The sequence below is a fragment of the Sarcophilus harrisii genome, chromosome 3 (genome assembly GCF_902635505.1).
Source record: "Sarcophilus harrisii chromosome 3, mSarHar1.11, whole genome shotgun sequence".
Classification (NCBI taxonomy): Eukaryota; Metazoa; Chordata; class Mammalia; order Dasyuromorphia; family Dasyuridae; genus Sarcophilus; species Sarcophilus harrisii.
In genome coordinates, this window is record NC_045428.1 from 389,652,922 (window position 1) to 389,676,778 (window position 23,857).

Genomic DNA, 23,857 nt, shown 5'->3' on the forward strand with positions numbered 1-23,857 from the left:
TACTGTGACTTTGAGCAAGTCATTTGACTTCTCTGAGCCTCATTTTCCCCATCCATGCCAGTAGTGAGACATTTACTGGCCTTTGCACCAGGTTCCCCTTGTGATACATATTGATTGTGTGACCTCTGGCAAGTCACTTAAACTTGAGCATGTCTCAGGAAGCTAAATAACTTTCAAAGATTTCAAATTACAGAAAATAAAATGCCTCCCCGTTTAGGTAGGGGAAATTTCTTCTTGGGAATTCCAACTACACCAGTGAACTTTTGTAAAATGCTTTGCAAATTTTAAGTTCTTAAATGCCTGTTTTTATGGCCTCCAGGATCTTTTCCCATCCAATTGCAACCCATCTATAAGCAATTTTTCTAGGTCATCGTAGTAATTTTGCACATGACTGGCTTTTAGAAGGTATTGATAGATAAAACAGTTTCTTGTGGCTTGCAGGGGTTAAATGATATATGGTCATACAAATAACAAATCACACGTGAGATCTGAACCTGTTTTTGACTCTCATGTCCAGCATTCTGTCCAAGTACATTATGCTGCTACTCAATTCTAATATTCTATCTCAAATATAATATTAGTACTTTTGAACTAGGAAGTTTTTAATTTTTTTTTCCTGTATTCGTTTTCACTGATTCATTTTTTACAGGATTGTTTATTATTTAAGGAATAGTTTCCATTACATTATTTTGTAGGATTGTTCATTATTTAAGGAATAGTTTTCATTACATTAATTACATAAAATAAATACATAAGCTATTCTATAATACAATGTAATTAATTTACAAAGGGAATACAAGAAGAATATATTGTGTTTTCTTTATGTCAGGCACTTTGCTAAAGCAACAGGAATACAATTAAAAACCAAAAGACTGTCCCTCTCCTCAAGAAATTTATATTCTAACAAGGGAAGAAAGCCCAGATAAATGGGGAAAAAAACCACATCCAGATCTCTGTTTGGAGTAGATTTGTATAAGGCATTAAAATGTTGAAGACAGGATTTTGTCAAGCTGTTCTCACTGAATAAAATATCTTTATTTTTATTTTTTATTTTAAGCATAAACATTTCCTTTCTTTGTTGGAAAACAAAGCGTAACATTCTGTTACTACAATTCAACCAAAACAAGTAATTGGCTTAGAAATCTCTTGTAGACAAAAGAAAAAAAAAACAATGAAGTTAATTAGTCAAAGGCCATAGCCTTTATTGAATGGCTATAATTAATACTGAATATATGAAGTTAAATATATTTTAAATTGTGAATGACCATAGATTGAACAATTAACCTAATTTTGATGAAAATAAAAGGCTTGTGTGGCAATACAAACAAGTCTCCCAATTATGAATTGTGTTCTTAAAATTAGTTGTTTACAATTCTTGGTGTATTTTTCCCTCTAGAAACATTATTATAATTGGTATTTAGGTTCACATGCTAGTCTCCAAAAGTCTATTTAGCCCATAATGTCTAAACTGAAATAGTTTAGATTTCCTAGGTGTGGGGATATTCCCTTTATCTTTTGCAAGTGTGGTCATAGTTCAGCAATTTGTAACTTTAGTTGTTTAGAATACTGTTGCTATAATATAACAGAATATGACTGAATAAGAAATAGTACTTTATTTTAAATACTTGTTCATTGAGGAAAAGTAGATTTAATTAAAGCTAATTGGAAGGAAGTATTTAAAAAAAATAATCCACAAAAGAATTCTGACTCAACAGTTATAGAGGTTCTTTGACTCAAGAGATATGTATGAATTACCTGATAAAGGTACTGTGCTGAGGATGTAAAGATAAAAAAGTCACATAGGCATTGGGAATGGGGAAAGAGGAAGAGGAATGTATACATACATACATACATATATATATATGATACAAATTAATGCATAAGAGATTTTTTTAAGCAGCTGGAGCGTTTGGAGAAAAAGAAAAAAATCATTTATGACTAAGGTAGGGGTTTAGGATCAAATAGTATCATTGCCCAAGAACAGTTGGTGTGGAAGAATAGTTTTAAGGTACACAGGAGAAGTAGGAGGCCATATGCAACTTACTTTTCATATGGATACACACACATATATCAGATACATAAAGATTTGATGTTTTGTATTTAATTTAATTTCATTACTAAAATGATGTTTTATGCTTACTTTAATGTCTTAATTAAGGAGTGAAATTACTGATATTTTTCTGAGGATATCCAGAATTGCCAAATTTTGCACTGCCAAAATGGTTCCTTATCATTCTTTTTGTTGGCACAATAAATGAGTTTGGTTGTGAATACTAAAAGTTTCTTTATGGGTTCAAATGGGACTTAAACGAAATATGCTTTCTTTTTTTTGTACCTGCAATTTTTTTAGGATCATCAATCATTAAAAAATTAAGTGCCCTCTATGTGTCAGTCTCTGTGCTAAATGCTTTAGATACAAAAAGGGCAAAAGACAGCCCTGCTCTTTGCAACTTTGCCTTGCCTTGAGAAGGTTTTACCTCAGTTTCTCATTCTCTTGTCTTTTACCTACAACTTCAGTATCATGAGCAATTCTGTAACAGGCCCAGAAGTTCTAGATTTCCTAGATTTTACCTTTTGCCTACAGTTGCATACTTGCTAATTTGCTCTTGTTCCTAGTTGCTTTCCAAAGAGGGAATTCAATGCATAAAAAAGGCAGTTGCTAAATGCATCAGAACTGGATCAGGGACAGGGTGAAACAAGCCACTAATTGAGCAACAACCCAATTATTTTTAAGAAATAAGTTTTTGTCTGGGATAGCGCTGTAATATACATACTTGTATATAATAAATATGCATATTTTTGTATATGTGTATATGTGTACATGTATATATTTTAAATTATTTGATTTTTCATATTTTTTTCTAATATGAAGTATTTATTTTTTAATTTCCTCCCATTCTCTATTGAGGGAAAAAGAGAATTATAGAACTCTTATAACAAGTATAATCAAACAAAACAAATTTCTAAATTAGTTATTTCAAAGAAATGTGTCTTATTTTGCATAGTAATCCTTCATTTCTCTTTTAGAAGGTAGGTTTCTTCAGGTCCTCTTGTTTGGTTCATGACTGGTCATTTTTTTGATCAAGTTTCTTAAGTTCTTCAAAATTGTTTGTTTTTACAAGTTGATGTTATAGTATAAATTGTTCCTGGTTCAATTCATTGTACTTTGCATAAGTCTATGCAAGTCTTCCCAGATTTCACTGAGATAGGCTCTTCATTTCTACTACATGCATGTATCATAATATCTTCAGTCATTCCCCTCATTAATGGGCATTGCCTTAGTTTCCAGTATTTTTGCCATCACAAAAATACTACTATAACTATTTTGTACTATTGGGAGGACCTTTCTTCCTTTCTTTGATCTCTTTGCTGTATAGATTATATAGTAGTGGTATGACTTTTAGTGGTTGGATTAAAGGGTATGAACAGTTCAGTAACTTTTTGGACATAATTTCAAATTGCTTTCAAGAATGGTTATACCAATTTTTGGCTTCAGGCTTACTATACAAGTGCTCCTATTTATTTGTACATCTCTAAAGGGAATTTCATTGAAGTCTCCATTATGGTAGGCTGGGGATAGGGACATAATGGAGATTATCACTTTTTTCATGTCTTTTTAGAATTCTTTCTTTCAGCAACCTGAATCAAGGTTGATCTTCTCCATCATCCTTCTCAAAGCTGGAAGCCAGAAGTGTCCAGTGATTCAAAGCTTGAAGAGTCTTTAAGACTGAAGAAATCTCCTCTTTCACTTTAGTTTGTGAAAACAAACTCTCCTCACTCCCCATGTGGTACAGAGTATTCATCTCCATCAATGAGGAAGGACCCCATGCAAGTGGTCTTTAATATCAGGATTATACATTCTTTTGCCATTTGTCTCAAAACCTCATTAGAGCCATGCCCTTTTACTCCATCAAGTGCCAAAAACTCCCAGGATTCCAAGTCATGTCCTTCTAAGGTGAAGATGAGGGTTTTTTCAAGCACCCACATCCCCCAGAGGACACCTAGTACAAAGTCTCCATCTTCCTTCACAGAATATTTCTCTTCACCCTTAGGAGTATCCTTTAGTAGAACCTTCTTTCACTATTAAAACAAAGCTTACCTTTTCCCTCTTCCTTTTGATCCTTTCTCCCTCCTCACTCACTCCCTTGCAGGCTCTTTTCTTCCTAAAAGACTACCAAGATCACTTCCCCCTCATTTCCAGGCCTTGATTTGAATTGAACTCATTAGACACTTAATTCTATCCCATGGTGCCCTCTTTCCACTTTCCTGCGGTTTCTATTTTGTGGTGAAGGATGCAGAATCAATTTATAATATGTTTGCATTTCCTTTCCTTTTTATTTAAAGTTCTTAGTAGGTAGCTAGATGGTGCAATGGATAGACTTGGACAGGCTTGGAGTCAGTAAGTCTGTTTTTTCTGAGTTCAAATCTGGTCTCAGACACTTACCAACTGTGTGATCCTGGACAGGTTATTTAACTCTGCTTGCCTCAGTTACTTCATCTGTAAAATGAGGTGGAGAAGAAAATTGCAAACCACTCTACTATCTTTGACATGAAAGATGACCCCATATTGGGTCGTCAGGAGTTAGACATGACTGAAAAATGATTGAACAGCAAATGACAGGTTTTGGTTCCTTGTAGAGCTTTTTTTCCCTGAATTGATTTCTTAAATTTTATCATTGGGGGTTTAGGAATTTAAAACTTTTTTTTCCTGGAGGCCATTTATGATTTCTTTCAAATGGTATTAAATTTTCTCAGAAGTATTCTGGGTAGTTTTCTTGTATTATTTCTTGCAGTAAGTGATCACATTTTTTAACTTCTGGGAAACCTGTAATCCTTTGGTTAACTCTGTGCAGCCTATTTTCAAGATCTTAATATTTTCTTTGGAAAGAAAGCATATTTTCTTCTAGCATTATTGTTTTTTGCTTCTATTGTTCTACATTGTCCTTTACTTTAGTTTATTTGCATTCCAAATCAATTGTGGTTTCCTTTATTTCTTTGAAGATACAGATTCAAATACAGTCAAGCTTCAATATTACTACATTTAACTTTCATGACTTCAAGCATATCAGTGATTTTTTTATTTTATTAATACTTTATTTTCACTTTTGGGTTGCTAACCATGCATATTCAGCTATGTGAAGTAGGAGGAAAAGATTATGCCATTCATTTTCTAAGCCTGAAGAGTGTCTTGGCATAATTGACCAGCTGGTTAGAGATACCCAGGCTGTCAATCCCATTATCTTGTCAACTTACCTCTATTATGTTTTCATATTCTGAGATCCTTAAGGTTCTCAAATGTCAGTCTCTGTTGGAATATTTCAAGCTCATGCATTTGATTTCCAGTGTCATCCAGCAGCTATTAAGTATAGGAATGTGGGAGATGATGTCAGTACATTAAGAGTTCTGGATTCTTTAAACAACTTCAGTTAAAGTCCCAATAATCTTTCCCTTGGTTTTCAGAGGATGGACAAGATAGGAAGCTTTATAGCAGTATTGTGTACTGTATAATACCCTCACATAATAATCCAACATTGTGGAAATAAGATTCAGGTTTAAAAATGTTTTAGTTTTAATAATTTTATTTCTGTGTGATATTGTACTATAGTGCAATAGATTTAATGTGTTATGAAAAGTGAATGTTGTCTAAAATAATTTCTAAAATTGAGATATTAGCACAAAAGATCACAGAATACAAGAGAAGTATTAGCAAGAAAAATCACATTAACAATTTTATTTTGTGTAACTGCATTTTATGGGTTATTTCATGGTTACTATGTTAGAAAATTGTATATTACTAGAATTAATGTTATAAAGAAAAAGTATATTTTCAGTAATCCGTAGGAAAAGATTACAATTTTTATATTTGGGAGAACCCAATAGCCTATTTCTCATACTTTTCATGTATCAGCACTCCTGTTTTTATCTTTCACACAATTTTTAAAGCAATGTTATTATACCAAATATCATCCTTTAGATTATCTCTCCTTCCTTTTTATATAAGACTATATTATAGTCTTGTTTTTGTTCAGTTGTTTTTGACCCTTTTGGGGGTTTTCTTGACAAAAATAGTGAAGTGGTTTGTCATTTCCTTTTCTAAGTCATTTTACAGATGAATAAACTGAAGCAAACAAGGTTAAGTGATGTATCCAGGGTCATATGGCTAATAAATGTTTGAGACTAGATTTGAATTTAAGAAGATGAGTCTTTCTGACTTTATACCTGAAACTCTATCCACTTTCACCTAGCTGCTTATACTGCTATCTACAGATAACATAAGCATAGGAGAGGAATTTATTAGGGCTATTATTGAGAAGTACTGTCCCTCTGTACCCTTAAATCAGCTGCTTTACCTTCCAAGAAGGAGCTGAACCTCCTTGTTGACTTATACATATGTGAAAGAGCAGTTTAGCATTAAATTAACTCTCTGGGAATATCTTTTGTGCTATTTAGAGTTTTAATTATAGTAAAATTCTTTATGAGCTCAAGAATATGAAATAACATTAATTAACAAGTTAGTTCATTCAATTGCTGAGGGATTCATTTTATAACTAAATCATCTTGGCACATAAGTACATTGGTATAAAGTACAGGCTATCTCTCTGGAGGGCTTCAAGGTCAGCCAGAGTCAGCATAAATCAAAGACCTTGGTCTTTAGGGGGAGAAGTGAAGGAGGCAGTGAAGCTGCCATGGCTTGCCAAAGATGTATCCTGGATTCTGGAGTCCAGAGTCTCCAGCCTCTCTCCTCCTTGTCCTATCACCAAGTGACTCTGGCCTCTCTCCCCCCACCCTCCAATCCTTGCCTACTATTATCTTAACATCAAACATTCAGCAAGCACTAATGGTGAGGAGAGCCATTATCCAAATATATGCTAATAGAGTCATTATCTCACATTGAATAGGTAATTAAGCCTAAAGTGCTTGATTGTCTGATTCAAGCATACCTTTTTGGAGTTTCAGCCCTCTACACTTTGGGATTCATTTGCGTTCAAAATAAATTGTTGTACAGGGTATATATACCTTAAGATCCCATTATAGCAAGGGTGGAGAACTTTTCTTCTGCCAAGGACCATTTGTATATTTATAACATAGCTGGCCATGCAACATTATCTAGTTAAAGAACTTGAGCAGTGGGAGGTGGTTGTATCTAACTTTCTGGTCATCATCACCAGCAATAGCCTTAGTAAGGACTCACGGGCTGGATGTTCCCCACCACTGCTTTATAGTAAAAACAATAGTACTTGCTCAGAAAAAAAACTTTCAGTGTCATGTTTATTTTGTATTTTGAGTTTCTGGATACTGAAGGATGTTAGTCAAATTGCTCAGGTATATTCAAAGCTTCTTTATGAAGAAAATATTGGCTCTGTTTACAGGCCTTCTTGTAGCCCATCCCAAGCATAGGTGAGCTGGCTTTCCATGTTGCTAAGAAAATATAGATCGGTCTCTAAAATTTTACTAACAGACTGTTAAATTTGACTCCTACAATGTGGTATTTGAAGGATAGTTTCCTATTTTGATCAGCATCAGAGCACCAACACTTCTAGCACTTACTGGGAAATTATAATATAAATAAAAATGATTGCTTTCCAACACTTCTCCAAGACTACTTTAGGAAATAAGATATTTCAGAGATAGCCCAATGAATTTACAAGTGGTTCACCCTATGTAATCCTGCATAAGTTTCTTAACTTCATTAAACCTCAGTTTCCTCATCTGTAAAATGAGTGAGCTGTATTAAACAACCTCAGTGGTATCTTTCAACTCTAAATTTCTGCTTCTCTAATGTGATCTTGTATTAGTCATTTTTTTAGATTCTTTGAACTCTATTTTTGATTAACTTTAGAATAGAAAATAGTTAAGTACTTTGTGTTTTTTTTTTACTAACAATTTAAAGTATGCATCACTTCAATTTACCATATGTGTACGAGAAATATTAGGGAGCCACTGGGTTTTTGTTTTTTTTTTGAGTAATGGGATGATATTGTGAGACCTACTTTAAGGAGACCACTGTGGTGACTGAGATAAGAGCTTCTGCCAAGTAAAAGAGATAGGATTGTGCTATGACATGAGTATCCATAGTGGTAGTTGTAGCATGGGGAATTATGCTAAATGAACAAGTGAATGAATAAAACATGTATGAGGTCAGATTTCCATCTTTGCAACAGTGTCTCGTTTCCCTTTTTTATTTCCTTAACTTTAGGTATTTGAATAGCAAATGATTTCATGGGCCTTATTTGGCCCATGAGCTGAATGTTCTCCATCCATGCTTTATCATAAATACAATAGTACTTGCCCAGAAAAATTTTCAGAATCACATTGTTTATTCTGTCATAAGGTTCTGCATACTGAAGAGTACTGACTTTTCTTGAATTTTGTCTACTGAGAATATCTTTATTTTTACTACTGTGATTCTTCCTTCTTTGTGGCTACTCTCTATAGTATCTAACTTAGGACATAGCATAAGCAGGCTCTTCCTTTTACCATCTTTTATTTTTTTAAAGCTCTCTTTATTAGATTTATGAAATACCTGGAAAATACAATCTTGCTAAACTTTGTTAAACATAATACATCTTTGGTCAAGAATCTGCCATTCTTTACTACAAACCATGATCCAAGAATACAAATTCAGTTATTTGATATTACCTTCTTAGCTAGTTGTTCACTTTCCAGAAAAAAATTTTTTCAGTAGATAATAGTGAGGAAAACACAATTTGTTTTTTTATCTTTTTGCCCAATACTTCATAACTGTGAAGACTTTTGGACTGTTAAAGGCTTTAAGTGTCAAACTGAGCAGTTTGTATTTTGTCTTAGAATCGGTAGGGAACTACATAAGACTCTTGAACAGCAGATTGACATGGCTAGACTTGTGCTTTAGGAATATTGTGATTTCAGTCAGACAAAGAATAGATTGGGGAGAAGAAATACTTGAAGCCAGGTTTTGAATTAGGAAGAAGTCTGTTCCAAAAGGCCAGGTGAGAGGAAATGAGGACCTATACTAATTTTGTGACCTTGGGAATGGAGAAGAAAGCATTGGATATGAGAAATATTGTGGAGATAAAATCAGTAAAACTTGGTAACTAATGAAATATGATTTGGGGAAAGAGAGAGAGAGAGAGAGAGAGAGAGAGAGAGAGAGAGAGAGAGAGAGAGAGAGAGAAGCTGTGAACATGAGTGACTTGGAACCTCGCTGTAAACCTCTGTTCCCCTCATCTATATAAAGGTAATGAACAAGGTGATCTCTTTCTCTATCTCTCTCTTGAAGTTGGGGTTAAGTAATTTGCCCAGGATCACACAAATAGGAAGTGTTAAGTGTCTGAGGTCACAGTTGAACTCAAGTCCTCCTGACTTCAGGGCTGGTGCTCTATCCACTACACCAATTAACTGCCCCTCTAAAACTCTTTTAACAGTTTACAGGAGTCTGCAAGAGAAGAAATGATAATAATTCTAACTAATAATTTTATAGTTATGTAAATTTTGCAAGCATATTGTATAAAACAACTCATTTGAGTTTTGCAGTGATACTGTAAGTTTGAGACTTAGATATTAAATTTATAGTAAACTAAGAATTGGAGGAGGGAATTGCATCCCAGAATTTTCCAACTTGAATTCCAGCATTCATTTTACTGGAATAAGTGCAAGGACTCTAGATAGGAGCCCAGACTATTCCTAAGTCATGTAATCCTCAGTCTAGAGTAAATCTGATGGTTGGCTTGGGTGTCAGGTTCAAGGGAGAAATGATGGATCAAGATAAGTACCTGGTAATAGTCAGGAAAGTGAGATTAAATCTAAATAGAGACTGGGTGCAACATTGGGAAGTGCTGGCTCATTGTAGACAAAGGTAGTCAATATTTTGGATAATTTTTGGGAGATAATTGGAAAAAATAACTTTTTTAGTTGTGAATTTTTGTTTATGTTTTTTTCCTCCAAATTCAATGTACCTTCTCTCACCTTTAGCTCATCCAAAATTTTCCTGCATTTTATAGCATAGATAATTTAATAATGACAATAATCATTAGCATTTACAAAATATTTTAATTCAATTTAATTAATGCTTTTCATGTTATCTCATTTGATCTTTACAATAATCCCTTGGAGGTGCTGTTATTATCCTCATTTTACAGATGAAGAAAGTGAAACTCTTAAGATAAGTAACTTGACCAGGTCTACTCACATTTGAACTCAGGTCCTCCTTGATCCAGTTTTCACACTATGTCCACTCTACTGCCTAACTATCTTATTTCTCTTTTATTTCTTTCAGGGTATTCGTTTTCACTTCAATTTATAGTTTTCTGCTTTCTAAATTTTTAAGCATTTCTGTTTTTAGTATCATTTATTTTGCTACATAAATACCTTTCTTTCTTCTCTTTTCTCAGAAACTCTCAGTTCATATCTTATTTAAATATTAGTCATTGTCTGAGTTGTAATAAGATGTGACCAATCAATTCATGTTTGTGCTATTATTTTGTGCTATTATCATTTTAAGAAAATTTTGTTAACCTAAGTAACACTACTGTTTGGAATGTGTGTAGAAGGTAAGAGACTGATGTCAGAAATTATAGTTACTAGTCAGAAATTAGTCCTCTGTACCCATTTATTTGTTTTCAGTTTGCAATCAGTTTGCTTAAAAAAGCTGACAATAAGTAAAAAAAAAAATGAAATTGAGGAAGGTAGTGTTATTCCCTCTCACCTCCTTTCTTTTCTCCTATCTCCTAGAATTCTCTGTTTTGTAAAGTAGAGGTTTTAGAAACCTCTTCATTCCATTATCTTTCTATGGGATTAAATATGTTTTTGTTATGAAATAAAATTATCAAACCTCAGTTACTGGTACAAATAAAATTAAATGTGTTTTTATTATGAAATAAAATGATCAAACCTCAGTTACTGGTACAAATTTTCAAATTTTAAATTTTGATTTAATGCTTGCATAGTTTCTGTTTACTGATCTTCCAGGTACTATTCCTTGTGTACTTTTGCCTTCAACTGTATTCTTTTTGTAAGTGGGGGAGAAAAAGTAAAAGAAATAAACAAAGCCTTAAATGTATCATTTAGTCCTGTTAAAAAATATTGCTTTTCCAGTGATTCAAATTTATTTAAACATGCAACACATAAATATGGGTACACGAAAGCAAATACAGAAAAATGTTAGTGTAAATATAAAGATGCAAAAACCCAGATAATCAGCTTTAAAACAACAAAAACCAGTGGTCATAAAGGACTTAGCAGAGCATGATGCAGTCTGAGTATTAATCTACCCAAGCTATTTAGGAACAGATGTATGTGAAATGGATACGTGTAGTCTGTTTTGTATATCTAAAGTACAACATCTGTCAGTCTTCTTGTGGTCAGGAATAATGGAAAGAGGGGTTAAACCCTCAAATGACCTATTACCAGTACATTATTGAAGTAGTAATTACTTGATCAAATTCAAAGCTTTTGGCCCATCAATATACTTGTTTTTTGTATTTTATTAAAGTAGCAAGCTCTATACCCTTAAACTGATCTAAAGGACATATTCAAAAGGTAATTTGAAGAATTCAATTGTACTGTCATATCTATGTAAATTTATATTATTTTAACAGAACTAGTTGTTTAGAAAATCAATTTTATAATATGTTGGCATGTTTTGGATTTTTACTAAAGATAAATGAGACATAAAATAATCAAGAATTTCAGAATGATTAATCATCAAAATATGGCAAATTCTTTGGTTTTTAATTATACATATACTCATTATTTTTATTTATTTTGATTATTCCTTCAATCATCATTACTATATGGATCTTAAAAACTTGTTTTCTAAAATAATAACTACCATCAGCGATTTTAATTTTTTATGGTATTATGTTTCGGAGAAAGACTTAAAGAATTAAAGAATTAAAGCTTAAAGAATTAGAGGGCATGGTATAGATCAGTTAGTCTAACCCTATTTTATAGATGAAAAAATTGGAACAGAATGCAGATAATGATAAATATATAGTGTTCCCACATGTTTTCTCATTTGTAGCTTCCACCAGAGCCTGTCTAATAGATTTGAAGTTAGTTTTAAAAGCTTTTACTACTCAAATCATTTTACTTTATTACTAATGACTGACAACTATGAAGATCTACTTTTTCTTCTGAAGAGTTCATAGCAGAGTTCCATTTTGTGAAGTTTTGTTTGTGTTTCTTTAAGTTCTTCTGTATTCCTTTGTTTCTGTTATCAAATTTCAGTTAATCATATACTAACTGCTTGAGCATCTTGCTATCACCCCCCCCCCCATATCCAGCCTTAATAGAGTTTCACCCTATTGTTCTCATACTGTTAGACTAATTATTCAGTGGTCATCTATAGCTATTTTTAGATAAATATTAGTAGGACTTTTGAATGCTGATCACAAGGTGTCAAGTGGAATCTCTTTTTATATACCTGGAAGTTCAGTGCACCATGATTCTACTAAGAATACATCATGTGACCAACAGCAACACAGGGATAGGCAATAATGTTAAAGTAGTATATCAAAACTGTTAGGGTGGTAGTATTGAAAGTGATGGTTTATGTGATCAGGGAGACAAGGAAGCAGTGTAGCTTCCCCTCCCCCTGCCATGGTATTCTGAAGTCACTGCTGTCTGTACACAATTGTATTTGGCATCAGAGTCCTCAAAGAAGTGGGATTTGAGCCAAAAGAAATCAGCCCACATGCTATCTTTGGCTTAGATGTCAGAGACTGTAGCTGTCTAATATAGCAGATGATTATGTCCCCCAAAGTATACATGAAAGAAGATATATAATTTCTTCAGATGGTATAGTTGGCATACTTCTGTGGATTAATGATACATATAAAGATAAGAACGAGATTATGTATCATTTAGCATAAAGAATGCCTAATATAATAGTCCAAGGTTTTCACCAAAAATAAAAATTTAAAATAATCACTAAATACGTCTTATCATATTGTCCACTGCAGAATGAAGTCCACTTCCCCTCTGTTCCTTTTCCCTTCATCTTCCCTTCTCGTCTTTTTTCTCTTATTTTGATCAATCAAAAAGGCTATCATGACTTTTGAAATAAAGTAAGTGGGGATATATCATTAAACTTTCATTAAAAGTTCTATCAGCAGCAGTGTTATTCAGTATTATATGTGTAAATAAAAGCTCAATCAACCACAGATAACATATTTAGTTTCAATAACCAATTTTTTTTTGTCTACATTGATTAGGGAATGAACAGAATTGAGTGAAATTCTTCATTTATTTATTAGTTTCAATTTCATTCCCTCAAATAAATCCCTCTAAGAGTCCTTAATACATAAAGCAGTATTTTATTTAAAAGTCATGATCTCAGTTCAATTCAACAAACATTTAAAAGCACCATAGTAATGTCTAATGATACAAAGACAAAATAAAAGCCATACCTGTCCTCAAGGACTTCAATCTACTAACACAGATAAACATAGCAACAAATTTATCCATCCTTTACTATATGGTTGAAGTCGATTGTGCAAAAAAGAAAAAAAATCCATATAATGGAAATCTGATTTACATTCATTTCAATAAAGAAAATAATGCTCTATTTCTTCACACCTTCCCTACCTCCAAAATCATCCCATTTCCATCCAAATAATAAATAAATGTTTTGCATTCTTGTTGAGACATCAAGAAAGGGATCATTCATCTCCATGGGTCATTATTTTATTCATCTCATTATGAAGCAGTTTGCATTACTTTTGGGAACCAATCTGCAATTATTTTTTCTTGCTGAGGCAATTGGGGTTAAGAGACTTGCCCAGGATCACACAGTGATAATCTGCAATTCTTGATATGAATGCTTCATTCTCAGTGTTTTCTCTGAATTCTTTACCTGCAGTCCTCAGATATTGAGAAGAATCACGATTGCTCCCTTATTTGATTTCTTCCCCTTGGTGTGTATCATCATATTATTCTGCCAATGTATGTGTACTGGTTCTGATGTCTACTATGTGGACTAATTTTTGTTTAAAGATAAATATATGCCAAAAATGAATATAAATTATTATTGCTTAATAAGAGAAAAGTTCAACATGAACGTCATGATCAAGAGAAATTAACATACATGATAGTAACTAGGGGAATCAGGAATGATTTCCCTCAGGAGATTGCACTTGACATGAGCCTTGAGTGAAGCTAAATGTATGAATATGAGGAAGTATGGTAATAGGACATTATAGGGATGAGGAACAACCCGTGCAAAAGCAAGGTGGTGATGGTGATGGTGATATAATGTGTGTGTATGGGGGTGGGGTTTGTGTGTGTAGCTGTGGAGTTTTGCATTTTTAATATAAATGTGAGAATTTATAATATGAAGTAAACCTAGAAAGACACATTGGAGCCAGATTGTGAATAACTTTTAAAGCACAAAAGAAGAATTTTCATTTTACCAGAGAAGCAGTGAGAAAGTCATCGAAGATTATTGAACAAGGGATTTACTGACTTGTACTTTAGAAAGTTTATTTTGAACTATTGCATTAATACAAGGATCTGGTGGAAGAGCCTGGAACAAATTGGGTAACCTTGTAAGTGGAGAAAAATGGTCCAAAGGTGAAATAGATTGCAGAGATGGAATTGAAAGTGATTGGATATCATCATTGAGAGATCCTGACAGATATAGTGGATTTAGCTGTGGCTGAATGGATGGTATTGTCAGCAGATATAGGGAAGTTTGCAGGAAAACCTGGTTTAAAAGGTATTTTGGATTGTTCCTTCAGGTAAGTATGGTAGAATATGTTTAATATCGGGACAAAGTGAGACATTTGTAATTCACTCAATAGATAATAAAATGAAATTTACCTAGCTATCAGAAAAAGCTACTCAGTAAGAACATGCATTGAGGATAGCCAAGTTGATTTAATTTTGTGCCAAGTTTTCTAGTTTGAATTGGCCATTGTGATTCATCTAACATCAGAGGAGATCTTGAGCTACTTGCTGTTTTATAATCAGACTACCAAGAAATAATGTCAACAGCTTGAGCCTTTACTCCCCTAAGCCAATTGAGTTTTGCAAACAGTTTTAAAATCAAGGAAAAGCTAGTAAAACTTGCATAGGAAAAGGGATTAAACTATTATTCCCACAATACTTTCTCTAAAAGAATTACAACAAAGTTTATGTGAGACAGAGTTGCCCTTTCATATTTAAGAAGAATAACAGAAAGAAAACTACAAACCACTACTACCACAAAACACAACCAACAATAGTAGACCTATTTAATAAAATAAACATTGCCAAGGACAGTGCATTTTTATGATGGTCAAGTCTATCAAAGGCACTTCCGATGTAGGCTTATATTAAGCTTTGCAAGGAGTTATTCTTGTTTTCAAGTTTACTTCTTTTCCTCTTTGTAATATTATAATCCAAGATATTTCACTTTTCTTTTAGTAGCAATTGTCAGGTCTTATGTGATCCTAAAGGTATTTCCTCACTATTTTAATTGCTTCTTTCTGGAAGTTTGCGATAATTTTCTTCTGACATGAGAGATCTAGTTTTTAACTCTAATGTTCCCAAGACTTTTCTTTTTTTTTCCTTTTGGGATTAATTTTAAGAGGTGATTAGTATATTCTTTCTTTATTCTTGCTTCTGGTTCTACTGGATCTGGGCAACTTTAATTTATGTTTTCTTGAAATATTGTATCCAGGTTTAAAAAAAAGTCATGATGTCAAGTGCTTACTGAATAAAAACTTTTAAATTATTATTCTTTGACCTGTTTTTCAGGTCAGTTATTTTTTCTTTCAGATATTTTGCCTTTAAATTAAATTGCCTCCTGTGATTCTACTTTGCTGGATTTTTAAATTTCAGAGTATTAAATCTTCAGGGTTCTTTCTTATGATTCAGAACAATGTTTTAGGGAGCTTAGATTTCCTGGACTTGTGCTCTAAAGACCTGAATGATAGGGCACTGCTTCAAACTGGTCACTTATGATTGAACTCCTTCAGATGTCCATTGTTCCCACTGTGGGTTTTTCTTTTATCTTGCTTCTTTTGTGCCTGCCTGCCTTCCCCCTCATCCAGGAACTTTCTCAGGTGATATTTTCATTCTTTCTACCTCCAAACACATAGTCTTCCACTTATTATACTTATTTCTGAACATCTTGGTTCTGCTGTGAGAATAACTTTGTGCCAGCTTCCTTTATTCTTAGTCTCAGGCTTCATGTAGCTGGTCAAAATCAGGGTCTTGAGAGCAGTTCTAGGGGCAGAGGAAGTCACTTTCTGTAGCTTCTCATTGGATTACTTGATCATTATTTGATCTAAGGGGAACTTAAATATTTTGTTGTAGTAGGTCTGTGACACCTGAGTAGGACACCTGAATAGACTATTTCCTGTTGAGGCAGCCATTTTAGCAGGACGTTCTCTGATCATTTTTGATAAGTTGCATTTATTTATTTTTCTTGTATTTGTGTTGTTTTCAGTGTTGACAAGATAAACATTCTCCAGCCCGCTGTTTTAATTTGTTTTCTTTATATATTTAAAAATAATGTCTCAAATTAAACTGAAATCTTTTTCTCCATTATTTAGACAGAATTATTATGGAATGCAGTTTGAGTTCATTTGCTATTTGGAATATACTATTCCATTTCTTTTAGCTGTTTCTCATGATTGCAGAATAATCTTGTGTCATTCAAATTTCTTTTATTTTTTTTTGAAAATTTTTCTCTGTGTACTATTTATTTGTGAATGAAATGATTAAATGTAACCATTATGTGAAGTAAAGTTTGACATCATTTCGTGTTTGTGTCTGTGTGCTTGTGTGTATACACATGCACATGTATGTGGACATGCCGCTTCTGTTTTTCTTCAAGTCTTGGTTTACTTTCCTTTGTATTATCTTATTTATTGAGAACTTTGTAGTCTTTTTGAGGAATTAATTATCCTTCTGATTTCAGAAGGGTTAGGGTTACTCCATTGCTTTATCTCTTTGTACTCTTGGTCCTTAGTAATATTTTTCTCTTGAAATCTTAGATGTTTGAATCATCATGGGGGAGTATTCATTCATTACCCTTTTCTGACCCTTACCCAAAGGCTGGCCTTGAAAGACTGCTTCCACCCTTCTTTTGGAGGATATAGGATAAATTGTTCTGAGTCACTGTTTTGAGTATCCTCTGAGGATACAGGAATAGCTCTAGTTTTGTTCCATTCCTCTTTCCAATAATCCTGATGCTGCCAGCTTTGTAAAGCTCTTTGAGTAATTCTTAAGTATTTTTTTGTAGAGTGACAGAGAAGATGGAGAGGAAGGATTCTGAGCAGTCTCTGTAAAGTCTTGGGTGTTACTAACATAGGGTCTGGCTACAGTCCTAAGGAAGTGTAAATTTTGTCTCACCCCCATTTCTCCTCCTCTTCGGTTCCATTTAGCTAGGCAAAGTTAGAATCTCTTATTCCTTCAAGAGTGGGGATCTGAGAATTGTTCAGACAGTCTCTGTAGCAGGATTCAAGGGAGTCTTCAGTTAACTTATGTTCATGCTGGGAAGGAAGAGTGCTGAATGAGAGTTTTGTTTAACAGGGGTCCTCAAAGTTTTGAAATAGGGGGCCAGTTCGCTGTCCCTCAGACTGTTGGAGGGTCAGACTATAGTAAAAACAAAAACTTTGTTTTGTGGGACTTTAAATAAAGAAACTTCATAGCCCTGGGTAAAGGGGATAATCATCTTCAGCTGCTGCATCTGGCCCGCGGCCGTAGTTTGAGGACCCCTGGAACTCAAAAGTTTTCTTCCTTCTTTCTTTTGTGGATTTGGGTAAAATTCCTTCTTGTGACATACAATTCATATTTAAAAAAATGTTTGGAAAAAAGTTTGGATGACAAAAGTGAATAATTTGCCAGATTATTAGACACTTGGCTCAAAACTCTGTTTAGCTTTTAAAGCTCTTCCCAAATTGTCCCTAACCTATCTGTTTAATTTTACATACTACTCCTATTTCTGAACTCTGTGGTCCATGCACATTAATCTAACTGTTCCTTACACAAGATCTTTTGTCTTTTACTTTTTTCATCACCTGTTCTAACTTACCTCCTCCTCTTAGAATATTTTATTAACGTCAAAATTTTGCTGAACTGGAACATTTAAAAATTATCTTATTCTTAATTTATGTAATAAAACAAGCATTTAAATGATATAGAATAAAAAAATGCACACTAAATTGCAAATCTACTATGTAAAATTTGGTATTCCTTTTAAATACATAATAAAATTATCATGTAAATTTCATTTTTTCTACATAAAACTTTTCTTAGTCCCCCAAGGTTCTAGGGTCCTCCCTACCAAAATTTACCTTGTATTTTCCATGTATTTGAGACATGCTTATCAATATACCTGTTGTTTCCTCTAACAGAACGTAAACTCAAAGGTAGAGACTTTTTTTTCTTTTTGTTCTCATGGCCTATTTCAGTGCTTGGCATATCATAGGTACTCAACAAATACTTTTGTTAGTGACTAATTTATATTCGTAGGGCATGGTATTTGGCATATAGAACATGTTTAATAGGTGCTTATTGAGAGATTAATAGCTTTATTTAATTTCCTCAGATCCTCAGTTCAACCTTCATTAGGAACATGAAAAAATTTTTGGTTATTTATTACTAATGATCTTTGAAAATTAGATAGTTAATGTTATAGCACAATCATTATAGATAGTCTATGCAGAGTTTGGTAAAAGAGGTTATATTTTACAGATATACAATAACAATCTACCAAACTTTAAGATATTTAATATCTATCAAGAAGGAACACAATTGCCACGGTAAAAGAACCAAACCATCCTGGGTGAAGATGAAGAGTAGAGGAAGGAAACATTAGGGGGAAATGACTTTTGATTGTTCCTATGTGGAGGAGGGATTAGATCTATTCTGTGTGGTTCAAAAAAGACAAAACTATGACTACTGGAAGTTACAAAGAGATAGATTTCAGCTCAGAATAATAAAAAATAACTAATAGAGCTATCCAAAATTATCAAATGGGATTCTATTTGAAGCAATGAGCTTGCTATGACTGGAAGTGTTCAAACAAAAGTTATACCCACTCTTCAGTGTTGTAGAGACAATTCTTGCTCTGAGAAAACTGTTGGATCAACTAAATTATCTCTAAAGATATTCCCATTTCTAAGATTCTGACTCTTAAATTTTGGGGGATTGATTTTGGTTGGCATGTTGTTGAGGAATGAGGTGGAATCTCTACCATTACTAATAACAATTATGAAACAATTGATTGAGGCTGATGGTCAGAAATATTCAAGAGCCCCTGGAAAAGCAGTACCTCAATTCTTGCCTGACCAGACCAATGACTTTGCTTTTAACCAAGTTTTAACCAGGTCTCTCATTTAGAGGATCAACCCTTTGGTGATTTGGATCCTACCTCTTTTGGTACTACAGCCCTCACCTCTTCAGCAATACAATTGATAACAAAGTCAAGTGCTTATCAACACTTTATCTCATTTCTAATTTATTTATGCATAATTATCTGAATATTGTCTTCTGCATTCTACTGTGGCTTCCTTTGGAGCAGAGTTTACCTTTGCCTTTCTTTGTATCCCTTGTATTCAGCAGAGTGTTGAGTAAATAGTAGGTGCTTGATGAATGCTAACTGACTATGAACTGCAACCTTGCCATAATATTCTTCTTGGGATGTATATCATAGAACCATGTTATAATGAGGTCATCTTGGTAACTTTGGATGAAATTTGTTTTGTATTGAGTTCCACTCTTTAGACAGTATATATGTCAGTGTTCTGGCATATTTTTCAACTTATTTTATTTAATAACCATTATGGAAAATCACGGACCATCTTTTTTTGTTTTGCTGTTCCATTGGACTCCAAATAACAGTTTTAAAATTGATGTTTACCATGTTTGTAGCACAGTTTCAGGTGCCATAACCAGTTACAAATGAAATACAGGAGAAGATATGATATCTAACTTCAAAGATGTAACAGAAAAGTTTATAATCTAATAGATCTATGAGCTCTTTTCTGTCATATTTTAAGTTACTTAGAAAATCTTTATATAGACTGTAAACAAGACTTGCTATAGAAAACTATAATGAGAACACTGATTTATGAAAATATAAAATTGATTTTCTCCTGAACAACAAATGATTGTAATAAATATCCTGATACCCAGAAAAACATTGGAAAGGTTGAGAAGTCCTTACTTGAATTCCAAATTAACATGTATGTTCTTAACTATTTCATGTAACATATTTAAAAATTAGCAAAACACTTAAAATTAAAATTACAATCTAAAGTTATCAATTATCTGCAAGTGCCATAACCTTAACCTTGCCATAGTCTTTCAATTTTGTTTTTGTTTTTTTCTTAAAAAATATTGTTCATTATTGGTACTATGGATGCTCTTTTATCTTTGCATACTGTTTCCATATAATGTGTTGTGCATTTGATACGGATATTGCCTTATTGCCATAAGGAGCTGCCATTATTTTAGACACCGACTGATTTCATGAGAGTGTCAAATTTCTTTCACATATGCTTATGTTTTTGTGCAGATGACTCCCCCCAAAAAAAACATCTGCTAGTTTTGTGGTACTATCTCCTATGTCTTTTTGAGAATTTGACCTGTCTGTCACTTTGCTAATGGGAAGGTACAATATTTCATTAGGGTGAATTTCCTCTCTGTTTTTTTTTTTTCTGTTGGTATTAATTCTCAAAAATTTTAGTTCATTATTTTTTGGGATCTTTACTCCTCACCTTCATGATTATTAAGCCCATTACTTTACTTAGCCTTATTTGTTTGAAAACTTGAAACTTGACAGATAAGAGTCCTATTTGTAAACCATTTGTTTTTTAAATACCTCTCTTAGGGAGAAGTGAAACTGCAATATGATTACTTTAAAGTGTTGCTTCATATTAGGAATGATTTTTTAGGCCAATAGTCTATGTGGGTTTCATATTTTAGTGTCAGTAATCTTTTGTTAACTTCTAAAATGGCTTACCCCAAACACAAGATAAAATAGAACTTTTTTGGGGGGTAGGGAAAACACCTTTTAGTGTTAGTAGCAAAAAAGTATAAGCAAAAGAGGTTGGTCAAACCTTGTTTAAAAAGTTGGTGAAAATATATTTGAAAAATAACTGAATCAAGAGTACAGAAAGCACGTAAAGGGATTTTAGAAATAATTTAGTCCAATTTTCTCCCCAAATCTTTCTCAGTACCAATTTTATAGAAATATCTACATATTTTTTTAAACAAAGTGTTCCATAAAAAATGAACTAAAAATTGGTTATGCTATTAATGACATTAAAAAGTAAAGGAGTAATTCACTGTAATGGAATATCTAAATTACAAAACTTTGGCTATTTCTGAGTGATAAAAGAGTCCTTATTTCCATTGTCCCCAAATTCTAAACATGAAGGTATGCTTTACTTAAAGTTAAGCAGTTGGTTGTTTATAGTCATTTTTTTTTTGTGGGGGGGGGGGAGTCAGAACCTTAAGGAAATAGAAATGTTGACTAAACCTATAAATTAGAAGACTTGGTGTTGAACAAACTGCATTCTCTTCAATTTTCTTTATAATATTGACAGTCTAGAACTTTATCTATAATGTTTTATTTGATTCTTAATTTGTAATAAATTTAGGCCTCAAATAACAATTTTAAATTTAAAATCAAAGCAAAAAAAATAAATTATACACAAAATGATGCTGATCACTGCTTTTCTTTACTCACTTTCAGTGAGTACTCACATTCTTATACCTAAGTCTGTTAACTTCTCCACCCCTCAGGACCTCTTCTTTCTCTCTCCTCTCTTTCTCTCTCTCCTTCTTTCTCTCTCTCTCTCCTTCTTTCTTTCTTCTTCTTCTCTCTTCTTCTTCTCCTTCTCTCTCTTTCTTCTTCTTCTCTCTCTCTTTCTTTCTTTCTCTTCTCTCTCTCTCTCTCTCTCTCTCTCTCTCTCACACACACACACACACACCCACACACACCCCATTATTTTTGGATCATTTTTCTCATTGCCTGACAACCCTCCTACTACTTTCTCTTGATTTTGGCAGAATTGATGCCAAAGCCAGTTATTTTGAGGTGCTATGCTCATCTGTATTCTTTATAGTGCTTTTGTAACTTTTGTCTAATATCTTCTATGGGGAAGGGGTAAACAGGATTAAAAGAGTCTAGTTATGGTGTTGCAAAGAAGTGTGTTGGTTGGTGGGCAGCTTCCTTCTCATGATAGTGGAGTATGATTGTGCTCCCAAGGAGAAAAAGATGAAACTTTGGAATGAGAAACAGATGACTGTTTTCCTGCAACTGCTTCCATAAATTTTTATCAACTAAAAGTACATGTTGTAGTGCCTGACACTTGGAATTTGTTAATGGTATGTGTATATGTGTATGTATTATGCATGCTTCAAAAGATAGAGCAAAGTACAAAGAGAATCTGGAACTTCTTCCCAATCATAGGCTAAAGGTAATACCTCCAAACTAAAGGACAGTTCCCAGCTAGTGAAAAAAATTAGGGAAAATCTTAACTAAAGAATTAAAAAAAAACACACTAATTTATTAGGCATCTACTAAGTGCAAGGCATTATACTAAGCATTTGATTGTTGCAATAACCCTGAGAGGTAAGTGTTATATCTCCATTTTGCATATGAAGAAACTGAGGCAGATAGATCAAGGGCTTTCTCAGGGTCATATATCTAGTTAGTATCATAAATCAAATTTGAACTCAGGGCTTCCTGACTCCAGGCCCAATGTTCTATCCACTTTACCACCTAGTTACCTACAGGAAACCAGGAATATCCAGAAGTCCCAATAAGTGGTGTGCATGAAGGAATATCTCATAGTTTTCATTTATTAAGCAATACATGAATTATTTTTCTTTCATTTGTGTCTTTTACATACACGAATGTTATTTAACTTGAATGTACTTTGTGGGTAATTAGAATGACATTGCAGCACCAAAAATAGAGGGAAAACTCTATTTGTTTTATAAAGTTTTTACCATGGTACCATAAACATGTAGACATTTATTTATCTTATGATTATATAATGAAGTAAATTATGGTATGGGAAACTGGGGGATAGCATCTCATATCTGTGTGCTGGATGAATATTAGGCCTTTCTCTCAAAATATGTGCTTTTGTTTTGTTTTTAATATAACACACTATTCATAATTAAAATGAAATCCCAGTGTTAAAGGATTACTGTTTTAAATAATTGGATTTTTGTCCTTTGTTTAAATGATCCTTCTATATTAGAAGGAATTTAAGGGTATCTTGGGATATGAAATATTCTTAGATTAGAATATTCTTGTTACATAATCCCTCAGCCTTAATAAATGAATTACTTCTAAAATAGTTTATCTGAAGCAAGGAAGCTGTTATAGAAAATAATGTAGCACAAATAAAAAACATTTTAAGATACAGGAAATGACACAAAGAATTACTTTTTAACATGTTTGCAAGTTTGAATAATTATTTTAGAATGCTGAAAATAACTTTTAAGTAGAAAATGTTAAAATTGTGAATAAATTAATCATTATAACTTCTACAGAAATCATATCTAAAATTGCATGCTCCATTGGATAGTTCTCATTATGTATAAATAATTCTATTACTTGAAAAATTTTGTTGAATCTCTTTCTTAATAACTTTAATTTTCCCATTTTTAAATATAAGTGAATGTTAGGCAGTTTCTTAAATATATGCCCTAAAGTAGGATACTAGACCTGAGAGAAAAGGATAACAAAGTGATTGGTACTTGGAAGAATAGGAATGGAGGAAAGAAGTAACAGGCTTAGGCTTAGTTGCTGTTGAAATGAAAGAAACATACTACATTCTGTACTTTCTCCTTATTGAAGCTTCTAAATAATAGAGAATCCTACCCTCAGGGGATATATTGAGCCAGGATCAGGATAAGCACCAGA

General features: G+C 33.1%; 1 protein-coding gene across 4 annotated transcripts in view; it reads left to right on the plus strand.

Annotated features, from left to right (window-relative positions):
- The window catches only part of CERKL (ceramide kinase like), a 243,043-nt gene that overhangs the window by 1,251 nt on the left and 217,935 nt on the right, over window positions 1–23,857 (plus strand). The gene's annotated exons all lie outside the window — the stretch shown is intronic.